Source organism: Hemitrygon akajei, chromosome 4 (genome assembly GCF_048418815.1).
Source record: "Hemitrygon akajei chromosome 4, sHemAka1.3, whole genome shotgun sequence".
Taxonomy (NCBI): Eukaryota; Metazoa; Chordata; class Chondrichthyes; order Myliobatiformes; family Dasyatidae; genus Hemitrygon; species Hemitrygon akajei.
Window position 1 is genome coordinate 6,068,282 of NC_133127.1, and position 22,930 is coordinate 6,091,211.

The 22,930-nt window shown below is 46.1% G+C and overlaps 2 protein-coding genes across 3 annotated transcripts in view; both read left to right on the plus strand.

Moving 5' to 3' along the window:
• The window catches only part of LOC140726087 (up-regulator of cell proliferation-like), a 620,561-nt gene that overhangs the window by 225,888 nt on the left and 371,743 nt on the right, over positions 1-22,930 (plus strand). The window lies entirely within an intron of this gene.
• LOC140726081 (interferon-induced very large GTPase 1-like) overlaps positions 1-22,930 on the plus strand; it is a 92,093-nt gene that overhangs the window by 33,234 nt on the left and 35,929 nt on the right. The window contains exon 1 of one of the 2 annotated variants that reach the window (XM_073042017.1): positions 20,315-20,391. The exons of the other annotated variant lie outside the window; for it this stretch is intronic. The gene's annotated coding sequence lies outside the window, so the exon portion shown is untranslated. Of the gene's footprint in view, positions 1-20,314; positions 20,392-22,930 lie in introns of those variants that run through there. 2 annotated transcript variants of the gene reach the window in all.

The following is a 22,930-nucleotide window of genomic DNA, read 5'->3' on the forward strand; positions in this document are numbered from 1 at the left end:
CTTGGAGTACAAGTAGAGATTTGTGCTCCAACCTCCCTATCCTCTGCCTCTTCCCTTCGGTTCCCACCCTCCTGCGAACCTAGGTCAAACCCTCCCCAACAGCATTAGCAAACCTTCCTCCCAGGATATTAGTCTTCTTCAAGTGCAACCCGTCCACTTGTACGGGTCACTCCTTCCCCAGAAAATGTTCCAGTGATCCAAGAACTTTAAAACATGTCCCCTGCACCATCCACTCAGCCATTTATTCATCTGTGCTATCTTCCTGTTCTGACCTTCCCGAGCTCGTGGCACTGGGAGTGATCCAGAGTCCTGTTCTTCAGACTCCTTCCCAACTCCCTCAACTTACTGCACAGGACCTCTACCCCTCTCCTGCCTATGTCATTGGTACCAACGTGTACCACGACCTCCGGCTACTCCCCTTCCCATTCTAGAATATTCTGCAACCACTCAGAGGCGTCCTGGATCCCAGCACCCAGGAGGCAAAACACTATCATGGCGTCTCTCTTGCTGCAGCAGAATCTCCTGTCTGTCCCCCTAACTACTGAGTCTCCTATTACTATTGCTCCGCCTGACTTCACCCTACCCTTCTGAGGCTCAGATCTGATCACAGTGCGATTGGTCTGGCTGCTGCTGCCTTCCCCCTCAGTGTATCCAGTCTTGGTGCACGCTGATACCAGTGACTTCGGTAGAAAGAGGGAGGAGGTCCTGAAGAGAGAATTCAGGGAGTTGAGTCGGAAGCTGAAAAGCAGGACCTCCAGGGTAGTAATCTCAGGATTGCTGCCTGTGCCACGTGCTAACGAGCACAAGAATAACATGATCAGGCATATTAATGCGTGGCTGAGAGACTGGTGTGGGGGGCAGGGTTTTGGGTTCCTGGATTGTTGGGGCCTCTCATGGGGGAGGTACAACCTGTACGAAAAGGACGGGTTACACCTGAACCCAAAGGGGTCCAACATCCGAGCAGGCAGCTCTAAAAGAGCTGTTAGGGAGGGTTTAAACTAATTTGACAGGGGGATGGGAACCGGAGTGATAGGGCTGAGGAAGGGGAAAGCAGAAATAAATCAAAGATAGCGTGCAACAGAGATAATAGAGAGAACAGGCAGGAGATGAGGCTTAATCACAGGCACTGGGATGAGTTACAGGGCAATAGAGTTATGCTACAGTTAAAACAAAAAGCAGCAAATACTGGACTGAAGATGTTGTATTTGAATGCACACAGTATAAGAAATAAAGTGGATAGTCTTGAAATTCAGCTGCAGATTGGCAAATATGATGTGGTGACCATCTCTGACAATTGGCTAAAGAATGGCTGTTATTGGGTACACAGTGTATCAGAAAGATAGGTTAATAGGCAGAGGGGATGGTGTGGCCCTGTGTATAAAAATAATATTAAATCATTAGAAAGGGATGACATAGGATCAGAAAGGCAATGTCACGATAATTGTTGGGGATTTTAACATGAAAGTGGATTGGGAATACCAGGCCAGTACTGGACCTCGAGAGAGAAAATTTGTGGAATGTCTAAGGGATGGATTTTTAGAACAATTTGTTAATTAGCCCACTAGAGATCGGCTGTGCTGGTTTGAGCTGGAGGTGATAAGGGAGCTCAAGGTTAAGGAACCCTGAGGGAACAGTGTTCGAGTTCATTTTGAAATTTGAGAAGAAGCTAAATTCCAATGTGTCGGTATTTCAGTGGAATAAAGGAAATTACAATGGCATAAGAGGGGAACTGGCCGAGGTTGACTGGAAAGGGACACTAACAGGAAGGACAGCAGAGCAGAAATGCTGGAGTTTCTGTGAAAAATGAGGGAAGTGTAAGACAGATATATTCCCAACAAGAAGAAATTTTCGAATGGAAGAAGGACACTACCGTGGCTGACAAGTGAAGTCAGAGCAAAAGTAAAAGCAAAAGAGAAGACATACAAGGAAGCCAGAGCTAGTGGAAAGATGGAGAACTGGGAAGCTTTTAAAAACTTGTAGAAGGAAACTAAAAAGGTCATTAGGAAGGAAAAGATGAATTATGAGAGGAAGCTGATGACTAATATCAAAGAAAATATTAAAAGCTTTTTTGAGTATATAAAGGGTAAAAGAGAGTTGAGGGTAGATATAGGACCAATAGAAAATGACACTGGGGACATTGTAATGAGAGGTGCAGGGATGACAGAGGAACTGAATGTGTATTTTGTATCAGTCTTCACAGTGGAAGACAGCAGCAGTATACCAGACATTCAAGAGTGTCAGGGAAGTGAAGTTTGTGCAGTAAAAATTACAACTGAGAAGGTGCTCAGGAAGATTAAAGGTCTGAGGAAGGATAAATCTCCTGGAAGTGATGGAATACACCCTCGGGTTCTGAAGGAAGTAGCTGGAGAGATTGCAGAGGCATTAACAATGATCTTTCAAGAATCGATAGATTCTGGCATTGTACCGGATGACTGGAAGATTGCAAATGTTACTCTGCTATTTAAGAAGGGTGGGAGGCAGTAGAAAGGAAACTATAGACCTGTAGCCTGATGTCAGTGGTTGGGAAGTTGTTGGAATCGATTGTTAGGGACGAGATTACGGTGTACCTGGAGGCACATGACAAGATAAGCCAAAGCCAGCGTGGTTTCCTGAAAGGAAAATCATGCTTGACTAATCTACTGCGATTTTTTGAGGAAATTACAAACAGGGTAGTCAAAGGAGATGCAGTAGATGTGGTGTACTTGGATTTTCAGAAGGCCTCTGACAAGATGCCACACAGGAGGCTGCTTAGCAAGATAAGAGCCCATGGAATTACAGGGGAGTTACTAACATGGGTGGAGCATTGGCTGGTCGGCAGATAACAGAAAGTGGGAATAAAGGGATCCTATTCTGGTGCTGCTGGTTACCAGTGGAGTTCCACAGGGGTCAGTGTTGGGTCTGTTGCTTTTTACGATGTATGTCAATGATTTGGACTATGGGATAAATGGATTTGTGGCTAAATTTTTCCAATGATACAAAGATAGATGGAGGAGCAGGTAGTTTTGAGGAAACAGAGAGCCTGCAGAGAGACTTAGATAGTTTAGGGGAATGGACAAAGAAGTGGCAAATGAAATACAATGTTGGAAAGTATATGGTCATGCACTTTGGTGGAAGAAATAAACGGGCAGACGATTATTTAGATGGAGAAAGATTCAAAATGCAGAGATGCAAAGGGACTTGGGAGTCCTTGTGCAGGATACCCTGAAGGTTAACCTCCAGGTTGAGCTGGTGGTGAAGATGGTGAATGCAATGTTGGCATTTATTTCTAGAGGTATAGAATATAAGAGCAGGGATGTGATGTTGAGGCTCTATAAGACACTCGTGAGACCACATTTGGAATATTGTGTGTAGTTTTGGGCTCTTTATTTTAGAAAGGATATACTGACATTGGAGAGGGTTCAGAGAAGATTCATGAGAATGATTCCAGGAATGAAAGGGTTACTGTATGAGGAACATCTGGCATCTCTGGGCTGTATTCCCCGGAGTTCAGGAGAATGCGAGGGGATCTCATAGAAACATTCTGAATGGTAAAAGTCTAGGACAGGGGTTACGACTTAGGATTGAAGGACGTCTATTTAGAACAGAGATGTGGCAAAATTACTTTAGTCAGAGGGTAATAGATCTGTGGAATTTATTACCATGAGTGGCAGTGGAGGCCAAGTCATTAGGTGGATTTAAGGCAGAGATAGATAGGTTCTTGATTAGCCAGGGCACCAGAGATTATGGGGAGAAGGCAGGGAAGTGGGGATGACTGAAAAAATTGGATCAGTCCATGATTGAATGGCAGAGCAAACTCGATGGGCTGAATGGCCTACTTCTGCTCATATATCTTATGGTCTCACAGCTGGCCTACTCCCTGCTACTCCCTACAATGGCTGCCCTGCTTGACCCATCTGTATTTTTATTTAAATTGCAGTGCTCTGCTCCCAATGCTGATTGGATCTCTGGATTATCCGAACACCCGTGAAGCTCTCCTTTTATACAAGCTTCACTGACCTGCGAGAAACCTCTTCAAAGTGCTCCGCTCCTGACGCTAATTGGACCTCTGGAAGGTTTAGGGCCCCTTATCTCAGAAAGGATGTGCGGAAACTAGAGAGGCTTCAAAGGAGCTTCACGAAAATGAGTCCGGGATTGCTGGTTTGTCATACAAAGAGAGTTTGATGGCTCTGGTCCTATATTCACTAGAATTCTGAAGAATGAGGGGTGACCTTATTGAAACCTATCGAATAATGAAAGGCTTGATAGGCTGGATGTCGAGAGGATGTCTCTCATGGTGGGAGAGTCTAAGACCAGGGGACACATCCCCAGAATAGAGGGGCGTTCTTTTAAAATGGAGATGAGGAGGACTTTCTTGAGCCAGAGAATGATGAATCTGTTGAATTTGTTGCCACAGGCATCTGTGGAGACCACGTCTTTCTGTATATTTTATACAGAGGTTGATAGATTCTTGATTGGTCAGGGCTTGAAAGGATTCAAGGAGAAGGCAGAAGACTGGGGATGAGAGGAAAATTGGATCAGCCATGATGAAATGGCAGAATAGATGTGATGGGCCAAATGGCCTAATTCCACTTCTATGTCTTTTGATCTTATGGTCTAAGAGTAGGACTGGTCCCAGCGGTCGACCAGCTTATGCTTTCCTGGTAGCTCAAAATTTCTTATCAAGACTCTCTCTAGGCATCAGTTGAGAGAACCTAATTTTTTGATCAGATCTCCTCTTGTTTCCTTGGTTTCTCTGGGTAGCAGAACCGCTGCTAGCTCATAAGTTTTTTGTAATTCTTTCCTCATGTCAAACACATACTTGTGATGTGTCTTCTGCAGCAAGTCATCACCCTGGCTCCAAAACAGAACTACAGGTAATCTCACTTCACGCCCAAACATGAAATAGGGTGGCGAGTATCCAGTAGCTTCATTCTGTGTACAGTTGCAACAGTGTACTAAATGTCCAATGTGCTGAAACCACGTGTTGTCGTTGTTGGCATCCAAGGTTCCAAGCACGTCCAGCAACGTCTGGTTAAACCACTCAGGCTGGGATCACCCTGGGGGTGATAGGGCATGGGCCTCGATTTCTCTACTCCAAGCACGCCCAGTAATTCATGTATGAACCGATTCTCAAAATCTCTTCCCTGATCACTGTGTATCCTTCTTGGGAGGCCATAATGAACAAGATACTTCTCCCATAACACTTTAACACCTGTGGATGCTCTCTGATCCTTTGTGGGGAAGGCTTGACCATATCTGGTGTTGCGATCAGTGATGACCAAGACGTTTGCAGCATTGCTGGAGTCAGGCTCTATGGTCCCGGGCTGAGATTCGAAATTGGAGAAAGGACAATTTCAATTGCATCACAAACAATCTGGTAGGTGTGAATTGGGATAAATTGTTTTCTGGCAAAGGAATGCTTGTGTAATGTCCTGGTTAAGATTTCTAACGCTATGCTGTGAGGTATTTCATTTCAGTAGTTTTCAGTAAAGTGCTTTGGTTCTGTCGACTGCATCAGTCTGGGGAAGACAATCTCCGGCCCCATCAAACGTGTGAGATTGAGGTGTGTGCCCACCCTGAAATCCCCTGTTTGTGTGGGTGCTGTGTGATTCGTTACCCTTTACAAATAAGTACTGCAAAGTAACAGACAGTGCACCGTGAACAATTAAACAATTTAGCTTTATAATTCTTAATTTGACCTAGGGATTAGTAAAGAAAAAGCAAAAAGAGAAAAGGGCCCATTTTAATGAAACAGTCAAATGTGCACAAGTTGGAACTCACGGTTTCCCCTTCACCGATCCTCCTTCAATCTCCCCGGGCTTCATCGGATCATGGCCCTGCTCCGAGTCGAGTCCTACAACCTCTTCTCTCCGGCGTCTTGTCCCTTCATCCCCTGCCAAGCAAAAGACCCAGCTCACCCTGGTGTCAGGCACACAACACGAAAACACACTCCCTTCATTGGACAGCTCACATTCCAAAGCACTCGTTATCTCTAACAGTAACCCGAACACCGCTTCTACAGAAATACCATTACATTAGCAGTGAAGCCTTTCCCAGGGTATTACACTTTCCCCCACCAAAATTAGTCATGTTGCCATGATATTGAGATAATTTGTCACCCCTTCATACAAAGCACAAAGTCCAACCGAGGTGTAACTGGCAGTGACGTAGCTCCCCAAGGTGATAGGTGCCACACTCTGTTCTCCCGGTGCTACGTAGGCCAGCCTGTCTGGGGGTCTCCTGATTCTCTGAGATCTCCTTACCTGGATATCTACTTTTTCAGGTTCAAACACTCCTTGGGATACTTCTCGTCTACACGGCGAGGCCTCTCCCAGTCCATCACTCGTGCCTCCTGCAACTCAGACCCCTCTGCCACTCGGTTGAGCCCCACTTCATCCCTTTCATGGTCCCACTGAACCCCAGTCTGTCCATAAGACCATAAGACAAAGGAGCAGAAGTCGGCCATTCGGCCCATCGAGTCTGCTCCACCATTTCATCACGACTAAAGCTCCCCTTTAGTCCCATTCCCCCGCCTTCTCACCATAACCTTTGATGTCCTGACTACTCAGATACCTATCAATCTCTGCCTTAAATACACCCAATGACTTGGCCTCCATTGCCACCCGTGGCAACAAATTCCACAGATTCACCACCCTCTGGCTAAAAATTTTTTTCGCATCTCTGTTCTGAATAGGCGCCCTGCAATCCTCAAGTCATGTCCTCTCGTACTAGACTCCCCCACCATGGGAAACAACTTTGCCACATCCACTCTGTCCATGCCTTTCAACATTCGAAATGTTTCTATGAGGTCCCCCCTCATTCTTCTAAACTCCAAGGAGTACAGTCCAAGAGCGGTCAAATGTTCCTCATATGTTAACCCTCTCATTCCCAGAATCATTCTAGTGAATCTTCTCTGAACCCTCTCCAATGTCAGCACATCCTTTCTTAAATAAGGAGCCCAAAACTGCACACAGTATTCCAAGTGAGGTCTTACCAGTGCCTTATAGAGCCTCAACATCACATCCCTGCTCCTATACTCTATTCCTCTAGAAATGAATGCCAACATTGCATTCGCCTTCTTCACCACCAACTCAACCTGGAGGTTAACCTTAAGGGTATCCTGCACGAGGACTCCCAAGTCCCGTTGCATCTCAGAACTTTCAATTATCTCCCCATTTAAATAATAGTCTGCCTGTTTATTTCTTCTACCAAAGTGCATGACCGTACACTTTCCGACATTGTAATTCATTTGCCACTTCTTTGCCCATTCCCCCAATCTATCCAAGTCTCTCTGCAGACTCTCTGTTTCCTCAGCACTACCGGCTCCTCCACCTATCTTTGTATCTTCAGCAAACTTAGCCACAAAGCCATCTATTCCATAATCCAAATCGTTGATATACAAGGTAAAAAGAAGTGGCCCCAACACGGACCCCTGTGGAACACCACTGATAACCGGCAGCCAACCAGAATGGGATCCCTTTATTCCCACTCTGTTTCCTGCCAATCAACCAACACTCTATCCACGTATGTAACATTCCCGTAATTCCATGGGATCTTGTTTAGCAGCCTCATGTGCGGCACCTTGTCAAAGGCCTTCTGAAAATCCAAATACACAACATCCACTGCCTCTCCCTTGTCTAGCCTACTTGTAATTTCCTCAAAAAATTGCGCTAGGTTTGTCAGGCAGGGTTTTCCTTTAAGAAAACCATGCTGAGTTCTACCTATCTTGTCATATGCCTCCAGGTACTCCATAACCTCATCCTTGACAATTGACTCCAACAACTTCCTAACCACCGATGTCAGGGTAACAGATCTATAATTTCCTTTTTGCTTCCTTGCCCCCTTCTTAAATAACAGAGTGACATTTGCAATCTTCCAGTCCTCCGGAACCAGGCCAGAACCTATTAACTTTTGAAAGATCATTACTAATGCCTCCGCAATCTCCATTGCTACTTCCTTCAGAACACTGGGGTGCATTCCATCTGGTCCAGGAGATTTATCTACCCTTAGACTATTCAGCTTCCTGAGTACTTTCTCTGTCGTAATTGTGACTGCGCATATTTCTCTTCCCTGACACCCTTGGATGTCCGGTATATTGCCGATGTCTTCCTCAGTGAAGACTGATGCAAAATACTCGTTCAGTTCCTCCGCCATCTCCTTATCTCCCATTACAATTTCTCCAGCATCATTTTCTATCGGTCCTATATCTACTCTCACCTGTCTTTTACTCGTTATATACTTGAAAAAGCTTTTAGTGTCCTCTTTGATATTCTTTGCTAGCTTCCTTTCATAGTTCATCTTTTCCCTCTTAATGACCTTCTTAGTTTCCTTTTGTAAGCTTTTAAAAACTTCCCAATCCTCTGTCTTCCCACTAATTTTTGCTTCCTTGTATGCCCTCTCCTTTGCTTTTACTTTGGCTTTGACTTCTCTTGTCAGCCACGGTTGCATCCTTTTTCCATTCGAAAATTTCTTCTTCTTTGGAATATATCTGTCTTGCACCTTCCTCACTTCTGGCATAAACTCCAGCCACTGCTGCTCTGCCGTCCTTCCCGCTAGTATCCCCTTCCAGTCAACCTTGGCCAGTTCCTCTCTCATGCCACTGTAATTTCCTTTACTCCACTGAAACACCGACACATCGGATTTCGGCTTCTCTTTCTCAAATTTCACAGTGAACTCAATCATGTTGTGATCACTGCCTCCTAAGGGTTCCTTCACTTCCATCTCTCTAATCACCTCTGGTTCATTACACAATACCCAATCCAGTACAGCCGATCCCCTAGTGGGCTCAACAACAAGCTGTTCTAAAAAGCCATCTCGTAGACATTCTACAAATTCTCTCTCTTGAGATCCAGTGCCAACCTGATTTTCCCAATCCACTCGCATGTTAAAATCCCCTACAATTATCATAACACTGCCCTTCTGGCAAGCCTTTTCTATTTCCTGTTGTAGTTTGTAGTCCACATCACTGCAGCTGTTAGGAGGCCTGTAGATAACTGTCATCAGGATCCTTTTACCCCTGCAATTTCTTAGCTCAACCCATAAAGATTCTGTACCTACTGATCCTATGTCAACTCTTTCTAATGATTTAACATCATTTCTTACCATTAAAGCCACGCCACCCCCTCTACCTACCTGCCTATCCTTCCAATACACTGTGTATCCTTAGACGTTCAGCTCCCAGAGACATGCATCCTTCAGCCACGTCTCAATGATGGCCACAATATCATACCTGCTAATCTGTAACTGTACAACAAGATCATCCACTTTATTCCTTATGCTGCGTGCATTTAAGTATAACACCTTGTCCAGTATTTGGTATGTTTCACATTGATTGCACTGAACCTCATCCCAATGGCTGCAAGTTTGCTCCATTACCTGCCTGTCCTTCCTGACATCCTTACTGCTCATTACCTTAGATCTATTTCTGTTTTCCCTCTCCTCCGCTCCATCATTCCGGTTCCCATCCCCCTGCCAAATTAGTTTAAACCCTCCCTAACAGCTCTATTAAACCTTCCCACCAGGATATTGGTCCCCCTAGGATTCAAGTGTAACCCGTCCTTTTTGTACAGGCCACACCTGCCCCAAAAGAGGTCCCAATGATCCAGAATCTGAATCCCTGCCCCCTGCTCCAATCCCTCAGTCACGCATTTATCCTCCACCTCATTCCATTCCTACTCTCACTGTCGCGTGGCACAGGCAGTAATCCCGAGATTATTACCTTTGCGGTCTTTCTTCTCAACTGCCTTCCTAACTCCCTATATTCTCCTTTCAGGACCTCTTCCCTTTTCCTACCTAAGCCCATTGAGCCAAAGCCCTTAAGCCTTCACTCTGCTCCCGGCTCACTACACTGCCCGCTGTTTAAGGCTGTGTCCTTTTAAAATCTTCCCCGCTTCACTGCCCGACGTCACACGCCTGCGCAGTCCCGCCTCCCTTAACTCCGATGAGAGTAAGAAAAAATCAAAATGGCTCCCGCTGCACTCCCGTTCTGATCCTCCAACTCACTTCTCCAAATAAATTTGGGGCTACCTGGGAAGCATAAGTTGGCTGACCGCTGGGCGGCTACACCCTATGTAGCGCAGAGTCAGATGCCGAATGTACCCATTTTCCAGCTGAGACCAGAGGATTGGACTGTCCGTCCACAAACAGTCTCCCCAATTTCACCTGACTCAGCATGAGAAGGGTTGGGAGTTTCTTCCTCAATCAGTGGGGAGTTCACAAAAGGCAGCAAGTACCACACCCCCATTTCCTCATCCTCCGAATCCGTATCCCATTCAGCGGCAGCGGCTGGACTGATCTCTCCTGCCGTTGGTCCGTCAGTCACTCCGCATCACCACAGTGTCCTCTTACTAGGTGTAGGCCCCAGGTCGGGCTCTGGGTCAACCCGGACCTCTTGTCCCAGAGGCAGAAGGTGGGTCTGATAGAGAATCTTGACAGGCCCATTCCCATCCTCTGGTCTCACCCGGAAAATCGGTACATTTGGCATCTGACTCTGCGCTACATAGGGTGTAGCCGCCCAGTGGTTAGCCAACTTATGCTTCCCAGGTAGCCCCAAATTCCTTATGAGGACTCGGTCTCCCGGTATGAGTTGGGAGAAACCTAACCTTTTGATCATACCTCCTCTTGTTTCCTTGATTCTGCTTGGCAGCTGTGACCTCAGCTAATTCATGTCTTTTTCAGCTCCCTTCTCATATCAGAAACATACTCCAGATGAGTCTTCAGTGGTAGGTCTTCCTCGTCGGTACCAAACCAAAGGTCGATGGGCAACCTCATCTCACGCCCAAACAGCAGATAATATGGCGAGTACCCAGTAGCTTCATTTCACGTACAGTTGTAACTGTGAACCAGGTGTCTAATATGTCAACTCCACTTGTTCTTCTTGCTGATTTCCAAGGTTCCGAGCATGTCTAGCAAAGTCTGATTTAACCCCTTGGGCTGGGGATCATCCTACGGGTGATAAGGCATTGTCCTCGAGTTCTCGACTCCAAGCCTGCTCAGTAACTCATGTATGAGTGTATTCCCAAAATCCCTTCCTGATCACTATGTATCTGCCTGGGGAGGCCATGATAAATGAAATACTTCTCCCATAATGCTTCAGCCACCATGGACTCCCTCTGATCCTTGGTAGGGAAAGCCTGCGCGTATCTGGTGTAGTAATTCATGATGACTAAGACATTCACCGTGTTGCTGGCATCGGGTTCTATTGACAGGAAATCCATACACACCAGGTCCAGAGGCCCCGCACTCTGCAAGTGGGACAGGGGAGCTGCCCTCGTAGGCACCGTCTTCTGCCGTATGCATCGAATGCACGACTTGCAGTATTCTTTGACCTCTGGCTTCATTCAGGGCCAGTAAAACTGATCCCTGAGCAATCCATAGGTCTTTTCACCCCCAAATGTCCAGAATCATTATGAAGTGACCTCAACGCCACCCTCTGATTCTTCTCAGGCAGAACCAGCTGGGAATGCCGAGGCCAATCCAGGGGCGACCTGATCCGCTGTAGGATCTGGTTCCTCAACTCCAATCTGGGCCATTCTCTCAGTGATGGAGGCACCTCAGCGTGGTTCATCTCCACTTGGGCCGTTTTTGACCGCTGACCAAATGGTACAGCCCGGGTCATCTCGCTGAGCAGCTGCCACTTCCCCAGGACTCAATTCCAGCAACTGGTCAGTCTTCAGAGCAGTCAGGTTACAGTAAGCTTGTGGAATGATAGATAGATAGATAGATAGATAGATAGATACTTTATTCATCCCCATGGGGAAATTCAACTTTTTTTCCAATGTCCCATACACTTGTTGTAGCAAAACTAATTACATACAATACTTAACTCAGTAAAAAAAATATGATATGCATCTAAATCACCATCTCAAAAAGCATTAATAATAGCTTTTAAAAAGTTCTTAAGTCCTGGCAGTAGAATTGTAAAGCCTAATGGCATTGGGGAGTATTGACCTCTTCATCCTGTCTGAGGAGCATTGCATCGATAGTAACCTGTCGCTGAAACTGCTTCTCTGTCTCTGGATGGTGCTATGTAGAGGATGTTCAGAGTTATCCATAATTGACCGTAGCCTACTCAGCGCCCTTCGCTCAGCTACCGATGTTAAACTCTCCAGTACTTTGCCCACGACAGAGCCCGCCTTCCTTACCAGCTTATTAAGACGTGAGGCGTTCCTCTTCTTAATGCTTCCTCCCCAACACGCCACCACAAAGAAGAGGGCGCTCTCCACAACTGACCTATAGAACATCTTCAGCATCTCACTACAGACATTGAATGACGCCAATTGAATGGGACCATCAAAAGCCCCAGTTGTTCCACCACTTGATCCTGCCCTTGCCTTGCCTCTGCCTTCATCGTGATGGCAAACTGGCACATGGGGCAGGAACGCTCTCCCTCTCTCCGTCCCTGTCCAGCCCCTCAGGAGCATGTCAGGACAAAGCATCAGCATCAATGTTCCTGCTTCCCGGCCGGTACTTCAGGCTGAAATCAGAGGCAGACAACGATGGCCTGTGGCATCCAAAATCAGAATCAGAATCAGGTTTATTAACACCGGCATCTGTCGTGAAATTTGTTAACTTAGCAGCAGCAGTTCAATGCAATACATAATACAGAAATAAAATAAAATGATAATAAATAAATAAGTAAATCAATTACAGCAAATGTATATTGAATAGATTAAAAAACATGCAAAAACAGAAATCATATATATTTAAAAAGTGGTGTAGTGTCTAAAGGTTCAATGTCCATTTAGTCAATGTCCTCCTTAATAATGGATGCTGCCTTTCTGAGACACCACTCCTTGAAGATGTCCTGGATACTTTGTAGACTAGTACCCAAGATGGAGCTGACTAAATTTACAACCCTCTGTAGCTTCTTTCGGTCCGTCCATACCAGACAGTGATGCAGCCTGTCAGAATGCTCTCCAAGGTACATCTATAGAAGTTTTTGAGTGTATTTGTTGATATACCAAATCTCTTCAAACTCCTAATGAACTATAGTCACTATCTTTCCTTCTTTATAACTGCATCAATATGTTGGGACCAGGTTAGATCCTCAGAGATCTTGATACCCAGGAAGTTGAAAGTGCTCACTCTCTCCACCTCTGATCCCTCTATGAAAAATGGTCTGTATTCCTTCGTCTTACCCTCCCTGAAGTCCATAATCAGCTCTTTTGTCTTACTGACGTTGAGTGCAAGGTTCTTGCTGTGACGCCATTCCACTAGTTGGCATATCTCACTCCTGTACGCCTTCTCATGACCATCTGAGATTCTGCTACCCATGGTGTATCATCAGCAAATTTATAGATGGTATTTGAGCTGTGCCTAGCCACACAGTCATGTGTATATAGAGAGTAGAGCAGTGGGCTAAGCACACACCCTTGAAGTGCTCCAGTGTTGATTGTCAGCGAGGAGGAGATGTCCCATTGCAACCTACAGAACAGCAACACTCTACACTGTCCACAACCCCATCAACCTTCGTGTGATCTGCAAACCTACTAATCTACCCTTCCATTCCCTCTTTCAGGTCATTTCTAACCATCACAAAGAGCGGGGGTCCCAGAACAGATCCCTGTGGAACACTACCAGTTACCAACCTCCAGGCAGAATACTCTCCATCTACAACCACCCTCTAACTTCTTCGGACAAGCCAGTCTTGTATCCAGACAGCCCAGTTTCCCTGGATCCCATGCCCCAGACATTCTGAATGAGCCTAACATGGGAAACCTTGTCAAATGCCTGACTAAAATTCATTTATACCATATCCACTGCTTTGTCTTCATCAATGTGTTTTGTCACATCCTTAAAGAGTTCAATCAGGGTTGTGAGGCATGATTTGCCCCTCACAAAGCCATCCTGACTGTAGTTAATCCAGACTATATTTCTCCAAATAGTCATAAATACTATCTCTAAGAATCCTCTCCAATAATTTGCCAACACTAGTCTATAATCCCCATGGTTAGCCCTACTCCCTTTCTTGACCAAAGGATTGACATTTTCCACTCTCCAGTCATCTGGTACTTCTCCTGTGTCCAGTGAGGACACAAACATCATTGCCAAAGACACAGAAATCTCGTCCCTCACTTCCCAGAGAGCTCAGCAGTTTGGACAGCATCTAGGGAGGGAAATGGACTCAAAGATTTAAGTCAGATCCTTCATCTAGACTGAAAGATAGAGGGGAGATATCCAATATAAAAGGTGGAGGGCAGGGGGGCTGACAGCTGATGGGTAGATCAAGGTGAAAGGGGGGTGATAGGCAGATGTGAGAAGGAGAGAGTGGGAATGGTGCCAGAAGCAAGGAGGTGATAGGTGGAATTGAACTGAATTGAATTAACTTTATTTCTTACATCCTTCACAGACATGAGGAGTAAAAATCTTTACGTTACATCTCTGTCTAACTGCAATGTGCAATCATATAATTCATAATAATTTATCATAAATAGAACAGTCAATGTAACATAGTGTACACTCAAATCAGTGTGAGTTCATCAGTCTGATGGCCTGGTGGAAGAAGCTGTCCAGGAGCCTGTTGGTGCTGTCATACCATTTCCCAAATGGTAGCATCTGGAACAGTTTGGGTTGGAGTGACTCGTGTCCCCAGTGATCCTTTGGTCCTTTTTTGTTCTAAATAGTGGGAAGTTCATATCTGCAGATGCACTGGATTCTCCACACCACTCTCTGCAGAATCCTATAATTAAGAGAGGTACTGTTCCCATACCAGGCAGTGATGCAGCCAGTCAGGATGCTCTCAATTGTGCCCCCATAGGAAGTTCTTGGGATTTTGGGGCCCATACCAAACTTCTTTCACCATTTGTGCCTTTTTCATCACACAGCTGGTTTGCACAGACCACGTGAGGTCCTCAGTGATGTGGATGTCGAGGAACTTAAAGCTGTTTATCCTCTCAACCCTAGATCACTTGTCAATAGGGGTTAGCCCATCTCCATTCTCCCTGTAATACACAACCAGCTCCTTTGTTTTTGTGACATTGAGGGAGAGATTGTTTTCTTGACACCACTGTGTCAGAGAGATGACTTCTTCCCTGTAGGCCACCTCATTATTGTTTGAGATTAGGTCAATTAATATAGTATCATCAGCAAATTTAATTAGCAGAATGGAGCTGTGGGTGGTGACACAGTCATGGGTATACAGGGAGTAAAAGAGAGGACTAAGTACACAGCCCTGAGAGGCTCCTGTATTGAGAGTCAGAGGGGTGGAGGTGAGGGAGCCCACTCTTACCACCTGCCGGCAATCTGACAGGAAGTCCAGGATCCAGCTGCACAAGGCAGGGTGAAGGCCGAGGTGTCTGAGCTTCTTGTCGAGCCTGGAAGGAATTGTGGTATTGAATGCCGAACAGCATTCTCACATAAGCATCCTTCTTCTCCGGATGTGTAATGACAGTTTGTAGAGCAGTGGCTATTGCATCAACTGTCAATCAGTTGTGTCTGTAGGTGAATTGTAGGTGGTCCAGTTTGGGTGGGAGCATGCTGCAGATGTAATCCTCGACCAACCTCTCAAAGCAGGGAGGGAGGTGATTGGCTGATATGGGAAGGAGATAGTGGGAATGGTGCCAGAAGTTAGTTGGTGACAGGTGGAAGGGAGGTGATAGGCAGATGTGGAAAGGAGAGGGTGGGAATGATACCAGAAGCTAGGTGGTGATAGAACATAGAACATTGAAATCTACAGCACGTTACAGGCCCTTGGACCTTCAATGTTCTGCCAACCATGTAACCTATTCTAGAAGCTGCCTATAATTACTCTAAAGTTCAGCCCTTTATTTTTCTAAGCTCCATGTACTATCCAAGAATCTCTTAAAAGACCCTGTTGTATCCACCTCTACTGCCATCACTGGCAGTGCATTCCACACAACCACCACTCTGTGTGAAAACCTTACCTCTGACAACCCCCTTGTACCCACTTCCAAGCACCTTAAAACTATACCCCTCGTGTTAGCCATTTCAGCTCTGGGAAAAAAAGCCTCTGTCTATCCACAAGATCAATGCCTCTCATCATCTTATACACCTCTATCAGGTCACCTCTCATCCTCCGTCGCTCCAAGGAGAAAAAGCCAAGTTCATTTAACCTATTCTGATAAGGCACACTCTCCAATTCAGGCAACTTCCTTGTAAATCTCCTCTGCACTCTCTCTATGGTATCCACATCCTTCCTGTAGTGAGGCAACCAGAACTGAACACAGTACTCCAAGTCCCTAGGGAACTCAAATCCTTGCATAGATCAGGAGCATGTGAGTTGTCATGGATGTAGGTAGGAAGGGACTGAACTAGGGACCCCCACCCTTTAAGCTAGGGTGTCAGAAAAACTACGGCCGTCCCTCTTTCAGCTAGGATGCCGGTGCCTTTCCTAACTTGGAAAGTCCCCTTTTTCCGCTCGGGTTCTTTTTGGGATTCTGCTAAGCCATCCACCTCGTGGGTTTGTCCCACTGAGGCAGGGAAAAAATGGTAGGAAAAGGGAGCAGTGGCTGACGAAACATGTGAGGCAACTTGTCAAGAGGAAAAATGTTAGATATAAGAAGCAGGAAGTAGGAGGGGCTTATGAAAATACAGGGTAGCCAGGAAGGAGCTAAAGAAAGGACTTAGGAGAGCTCGAAGGGAGCATGAGAAGGCCTTGGCATGTAGGATTAAGGAGAACCCCAAGGCGTTCTATGCATATGTGAAGAATAGGAGGATGACGAGAACGAAGGTGGGACCGCTAAAGGATAAAGAAGGCAACATGTGCCTGGAAGTGGAGGAGGTTGGGGAGTTCCTAAATGAATACTTTGCTTCAGTATTCACAAGTGATAAGGATCTTGATCAGGATGAGATGGAAGTAGAGTGGGCCTGTGTGCTGGACAAAGTGGAGATTAAGCAAGAAGAAGTGCTGGATCTTCTTAAAAACAATAAGATTGATAAATCCCCAGGGCCGGATATGATACACCTCAGGTTGTTGTGGGAATTGAGAGAAGAGATCGCAGGAGCATTAGCTATGAGCTTTGAATCCTCTTTGGCTTCAGGGGAAGTGCCGAAGGACTGGAGAATGGCAAATGTAGTTCGCTTGTTTAAAAAAGGTAATAGGGAGAAACCTGGGAACTATAGACCGGTGAGTCTTACGTCAGTGGTATGCAAAACTACTGGAAAGGATTCTTAAGGATAGGATCTATGGGCATTTGGAGAAGTACAGTCTACTCGTGGATAGTCAACTTGGCTTTGTGAAGGGAAGATTGTGCCTCACGAGCCTGAGAGAGTTTTTTGTAGAGGTAACAAAATAAATTGATGAGGGTAGGGCAGTGGATGTGGTCTACATGGACTTTAGCAAAGCATTTGACAAGGTCCCTCATGAGAGACTCATCCAGAAAGTCATGAGGCATGGGATAAGTGGAACCTTGGCTGTTTGGATAAAAAAATTGGATTAAAGGAAGAAAGCAGAGGGTAGTTGTGGAAGGAAAGTATTCTGCCTGGAGGTCGGTGACTACTGGAGTGCCACAGGGATCTATCCTGGGACCCCTGCTATTTGTGATTTTTATAAATGACCTGGATGTAGAGGTGGAAGGATGGGTGAGTAAGTTTGCAGATGACATGAAGATTGGAGGAGTTGTGGATGGAGCTGTAGGTTGTCGAAGGTTACAAGAGGACATAGACAGGCTGAAGAGTTGGGCAGAAAAATGGCAGATGGACAAGTGTGAGGTGATGCATTTTGGAAGGACAAACCAGAAGACTGAGTAGAGGATTAATGGTCAGTTACTTAAGAGTGTGAATGAACGAAAGGACCTTGGGGTTCAAATCCATACATCCCTCAAGGTCGCTGCACAGGTTGATAGGGTAGTTAAGAAGGCCTATGGGATGCTAGGCTTCATTAACAGCGGGATTGAGTTCAAGAGTAGAGAGGTCATGTTACAACTCTACAAATCTCTGGTGAGACCGCACTTAGAGTATTGTGTTCAATTCTGGTCACCTCATTATAGGAAGGATGTGGAAGCTATGGAGAGGGTGCAGAGGAGAGTTACCAGGATGTTGCCTGGTTTGGAGAACAAGTCATATGAAGCAAGGTTAGCAGAGCTGGGACTTTTCTCTTTGGAGCATAGAAGAATGAGAGGGGACTTGATAGAGGTCTACTAGACTATGAGAAGCATAGTTAGGGTGGATAGTCAGTACCTGTTTCCCAGGGCACCAATAGCAAATACTAGAGGGCATATGTCCAAAATAAGGGAGGGAAGTTTAGGGGAGACATCAGGGGTAAGTTTTTTTACACAGAGGGTTGTGAGTGCCTGGAATAACTTGCCAGGGATGGTGGTGGAGGCTAAAACATTAGGGGTATTTAAGAGCCTCTTGAACAGGCACATGGATGAAAGAAAAATGGAGGGTTATGGGTTAGTGTGGGTTTAGTACTTTTTTTGAGGATTATATGGGTCGGCACAACACATGGAGGGCTGAAGGGCCTGGACTGTGCTGTATGTAGTGTTCTATGGTTCTATCGTCAGTCCTTCCCAACTTGAAAGGGAGTGGAGCGTCTTATGAGGATCCCATCCTCATCGCCATTTGTTGTTGCAGAAAAAGAACTAACACTCGGACACGGAGGGAGATCGCTTCAGAGTGCCTTCATTGTAGCGTGATATCACGGAGAGCTCATCCCCTAAAAGCGGAGTTCCGAGACTCTGGTCACGCTCTTATTTATATCCCAAACACACCAGAGAAAAACACATAAATCAGAAGGAGGAACTTCAATGGCCGTTCTGCTGAGTAGCAAAGTTGCAGGATATGTCCTTCAGCAGTTACACATTTACTTCAGTGTTAATTTCTCAAAAGAGTATATCAGACATGTGATAATTCTTAGAACAAACATAGTTATTTTAATCAGCCTGACTGAAAGGCACGTTGTCAACAGCACAGAGTACATTAATCACAGTAGACTTTGATTTTACATTTGAAGATCATTAACCCTTCCTTGCTCAATACAGTGTCAGCTCTGGGTATTTTCTTCCACAAGGACCCATCCTTTATATGATTTTTAAAAATGCTGGATGAAGAAGTAGAAGGGTTGGTTAGTATGTTTTCTGATGATTCAAAGGTTGGGGGTGTTATGGATAGTCTGGAGGGTTGTCAGAGGTTACAGTGGGACATTAATAGGATGGAATTTAATGTAGATAAGTGCAGGGTGTTGCTCTTCAGTATTACCAAGCAGGGGAGGTCCTACACAGTGAGCGGTAGGGCACTGAGGAGTGTGGTAGAACAAAGGGACCCGGGAATACAGGGCCAAAATTCATTGAATGTGATGTCACAGGTTGATAGGGTTGTAAAGAAAGCTTTGGGCACATTGGCCTTCATAAATCAGTACTGAATACAGAAGATAGGATATATGTGAAGTTGTATAAGATGTCGGTGAGACTTAATTTGGAGCATTGTGTGCAGTTCTGGTCACGTACCTACAGGAAAGATGTGAATAAGGTTGAAATTTACAAGGATGTTGCCGGGTATGGAGGACCTGAATTACAAGAAAAGATTGAAAGGGGTAGTATTTTCTTTGGAACATAGAAGATTGAGAGGAGATTTGATAGAGGTATACAAAATTATGAGGGATGTAGATGGGGTAAATGTAACCAGGCTTTTTCCGCTGAGGTTGGGTGGGACTATAACTAGAGGTCATAGGTTAAAGGTGAAAGATGAAAAGTTTAAAGAGAACATGAGGGGAAACTTCTTCACTCAGAAGTTCTTGAGAGTGTGGAATGAGCTGCTAGAACAAGTGGTGGATGTGAGCTGGATTTTAATGTTTAAGGGAAGTTTGAAGTAAATCGGTGGTAGGGTTATGGAGGTGTGGCCCCAGAGCAGGTCGATGGTGGTAGACAGTTTAAATGATTTGTTGCGGACTAGTTAGCCAAAGGGCCTGTTTCTTTGTTGTATTTTACCATGACTCTGTGACCTTAAGTAGATAAAGGAGTCTGAGGACTCACCACTAGGTTCAGGAACAGTTATTTCCCCACAACAAACTGGCTCTTGAACCAGTGGGGATAAGTTTCCTTCAACTTCACTTGAATCATCACCTAAGTACTCACTTTCAAGAATTATGCACCTCATGTTCTCAATATTTATTGCTTATTTATGTAGTTATTACTATTATTCTCTCTATTTGTATTGGCACAGTTTGTTGTTTTTTATTGTGTTGGTTGCTCTCTGCCCTGTTGGGTGCAGTCTTTCCTTGATTTTATTGTGTTCCTTGTATTTACTGTGATTGCCCATAATAAAACAAATCTCAGGGCTGTAAACGATCACGTAATTTCCTTCGATAATAAATTTATTTCGAACTTTGAGCTCCACACTGTATAAAGTTAACTTCAATTCTCCGTTGGGATCACTTCAACCTGTGTGTCCCACACCACGAACCTTCGGCTAACAGCAGCATCGACAGGAAACTGCAGACACTGGGAATCTGAGGTAAAATTGGAAATGGCTGCTCAGACTCACCAGGTCGGGCAGCATCTGCAGAGAGAGAAACAAAGATGGTGATTCAAGTCAGTGACTCTCAGTCAGTGCTGGAGATGGAGAGGATTGAATCAGGGAACAGACGTGGGGGGACGGGGATAAGGAGTGAGGAAGAAAGAGATGGTCAGAGAGGGCTGGGGTGGGGTGTGTAATGGGAGTGAGGCAGAGGCTGGTCGAGAGGGAGGGGTGAGTTGGGGGGTAGTAGAGAGGGTGGGGAGAGAAATGTCCACCGGGTGGATGGGGGAGGCAGAGTTCGTCCAGGGTGGTGAGAGAGAGCTGGGTGGGTGTAGAGTGGGAAGAGAGAGATGGGGATGGGGAGAGTGAGGTGAATGGGTGGAGTGAGGGAAGAGAGGTTGGAGGGTGGAGTATAGTGAGTGGGGAGAGTGAGTTGAGTGGGTGGAGAGAGGGGAAAGAGGTGAGTGGGTGAGGAGTGGGGAGAGAGGTGGGTGGATGGAGGGTAGGGAAAGAGTTCGGGAGTGTGGTAGGGAGTGAAGAGAAAGAGAGTTGGGTGGGTGTGTGGGGAGTGGGAGAGTGAGGTGAGTGGGTGGAGGGTGGGCAGTGAGGTGAGTGGATGGGGAGGGGAGAGAGAGAGGTGGGTGGGGAGTCAGACATCGCAAGGATTTGTGCTGTTGTTTGGGATCAGTACGGACAGGTAGTTACCAGTCAGTACGAATATGTTGGGCTGAAGATCTGCTTAACTGTTTACAAACAGTCACATGGATTCTCTGAAAAGCCAAGGATGTGGTCTGGATGGGGTTGAAAGCGAAGCTCTGAATCTCTCTGTAAACAGGGTACGGTATCAGCAGAGATCACACTGAGAGTCTGAATCAGTCAGTCACTGGCCGGGTCACTGGTTCATCGCTCACTCTGCCTTTTGCTGTTTTACAGTTTGGTTTAGACGATTCACTGTTGTCTCTGGAACTCAGTTCACCCTCCTTCCATGTGTTATTTTGGACAGAGTGTGATTGGTGAGATGGTGTGATGAGAGACGAGAGAGAAAGAGAGAGAGACTCGAATGATGAGAGCAGGTGCAGGTGATGCCTCCCTCCCAGTTGCGCTGAATAACTTCTACACCCGGTTTGAGGCAGAAAATGACGTGGTGGTGAGGAAGTCCACCCCTCCTACAAATGACCAGGTTCTGTGTCTCACCGTGGTCGATGTGAGAAGAACCCTGTGCAGGGTTAACCCACGGAAGGCTGCTGGACCAGACAACATCCCTGGTAGAGTGCTCAGAGGATGTGCAGACCAGCTAGCAGATGTTCTCACTGACATCTTCAACATCTCCCTGAGCAGCGCCACCATTCCAACGTGCTTCAAGGCCACCACCATCGTCCCCGTGCCGAAGAAGTCTTCAGTGTCCTTCCTAAATGACTACCGTCCCGTTGCACTCACATCCATCATCATGAAGTGTTTCGAGAGGCTCGTCATGAGGCATATCAAGACCCTGCTGCCCCCCTCACTGGACCCCCCTGCAGTTTGCGTACTGTCCCAACCGCTCAACAGATGACGCCATTGCCACCACCCTCCACCTGGCCCTAACCCACCTGGACAAAAAAGACATGTACGTTCGGATGCTGTTCATAGACTTCAGTTCAGCACTCAACCCAATCATCCCTCAGAAACTGATTGGAAAGCTGAACCTACTGGGCCTGAACACCTCCCTCTGCAACTGGATCCTAGACTTCCTGACTGGGAGATCTCAGTCAGTCCGGATCAGAGGCAGCACCTCCAACACCATCACACTGAGCACGGGGCCCCCCCAGGGCTGTGTGCTCAGTCCACTGCTGTTCACTCTGCTGACCCACGACTGTGCTGCAACAGACAGCTCGAACCACATCATCAAGTTCGCCGATGACACGACCGTGGTGGGTCTCATCAGCAAGAATGACGAGTCAGCTTACAGAGAGGAGGTGCAGCGGCTAACAGACTGGTGCAGAACCAACAACCTGTCTCTGAATGTGAACAAAACAAAAGAGATGGTTGTTGACTTCAGGAGGTCACGGAGTGACCACTCCCCGCTGAACATCGACGGCTCCTTGGTAGAGATCATTAAGAGCACCAAATTTACCTGGTCCCTCAACACCAGCTCCATAGCAAAGAAAGCCCAGCAGCATCTCTACTTTCTGCGAAGGCTGAGGAAAGTCCATCTCCCTCCCCCCATTCTCATCACATTCTACAGGAGTTGTATTGAGAGCATCCTGAGCAGCTGCATCACTGCCTGGTTCGGAAATTGCACCGTCTCGGATCGCAAGACCCTGCAGCGGATAGTGAGGTCAGCTGAGAAGATCATTGGGGTCTTTCTTTCCGCCATTATGGACATTTACACTACACACTGCATCCGCAAAGCAAACAGCATTATGAAGGACCCCACACACCCCTCATACAAACTCTTCTCTCTCCTGCCATCTGGGAAAAGGCACCGAAGCATTTGGGCTCTCACAACCAGACTATGTAACATTTTCTTCTCCCAAGCTATCAGACTCTTCAATAC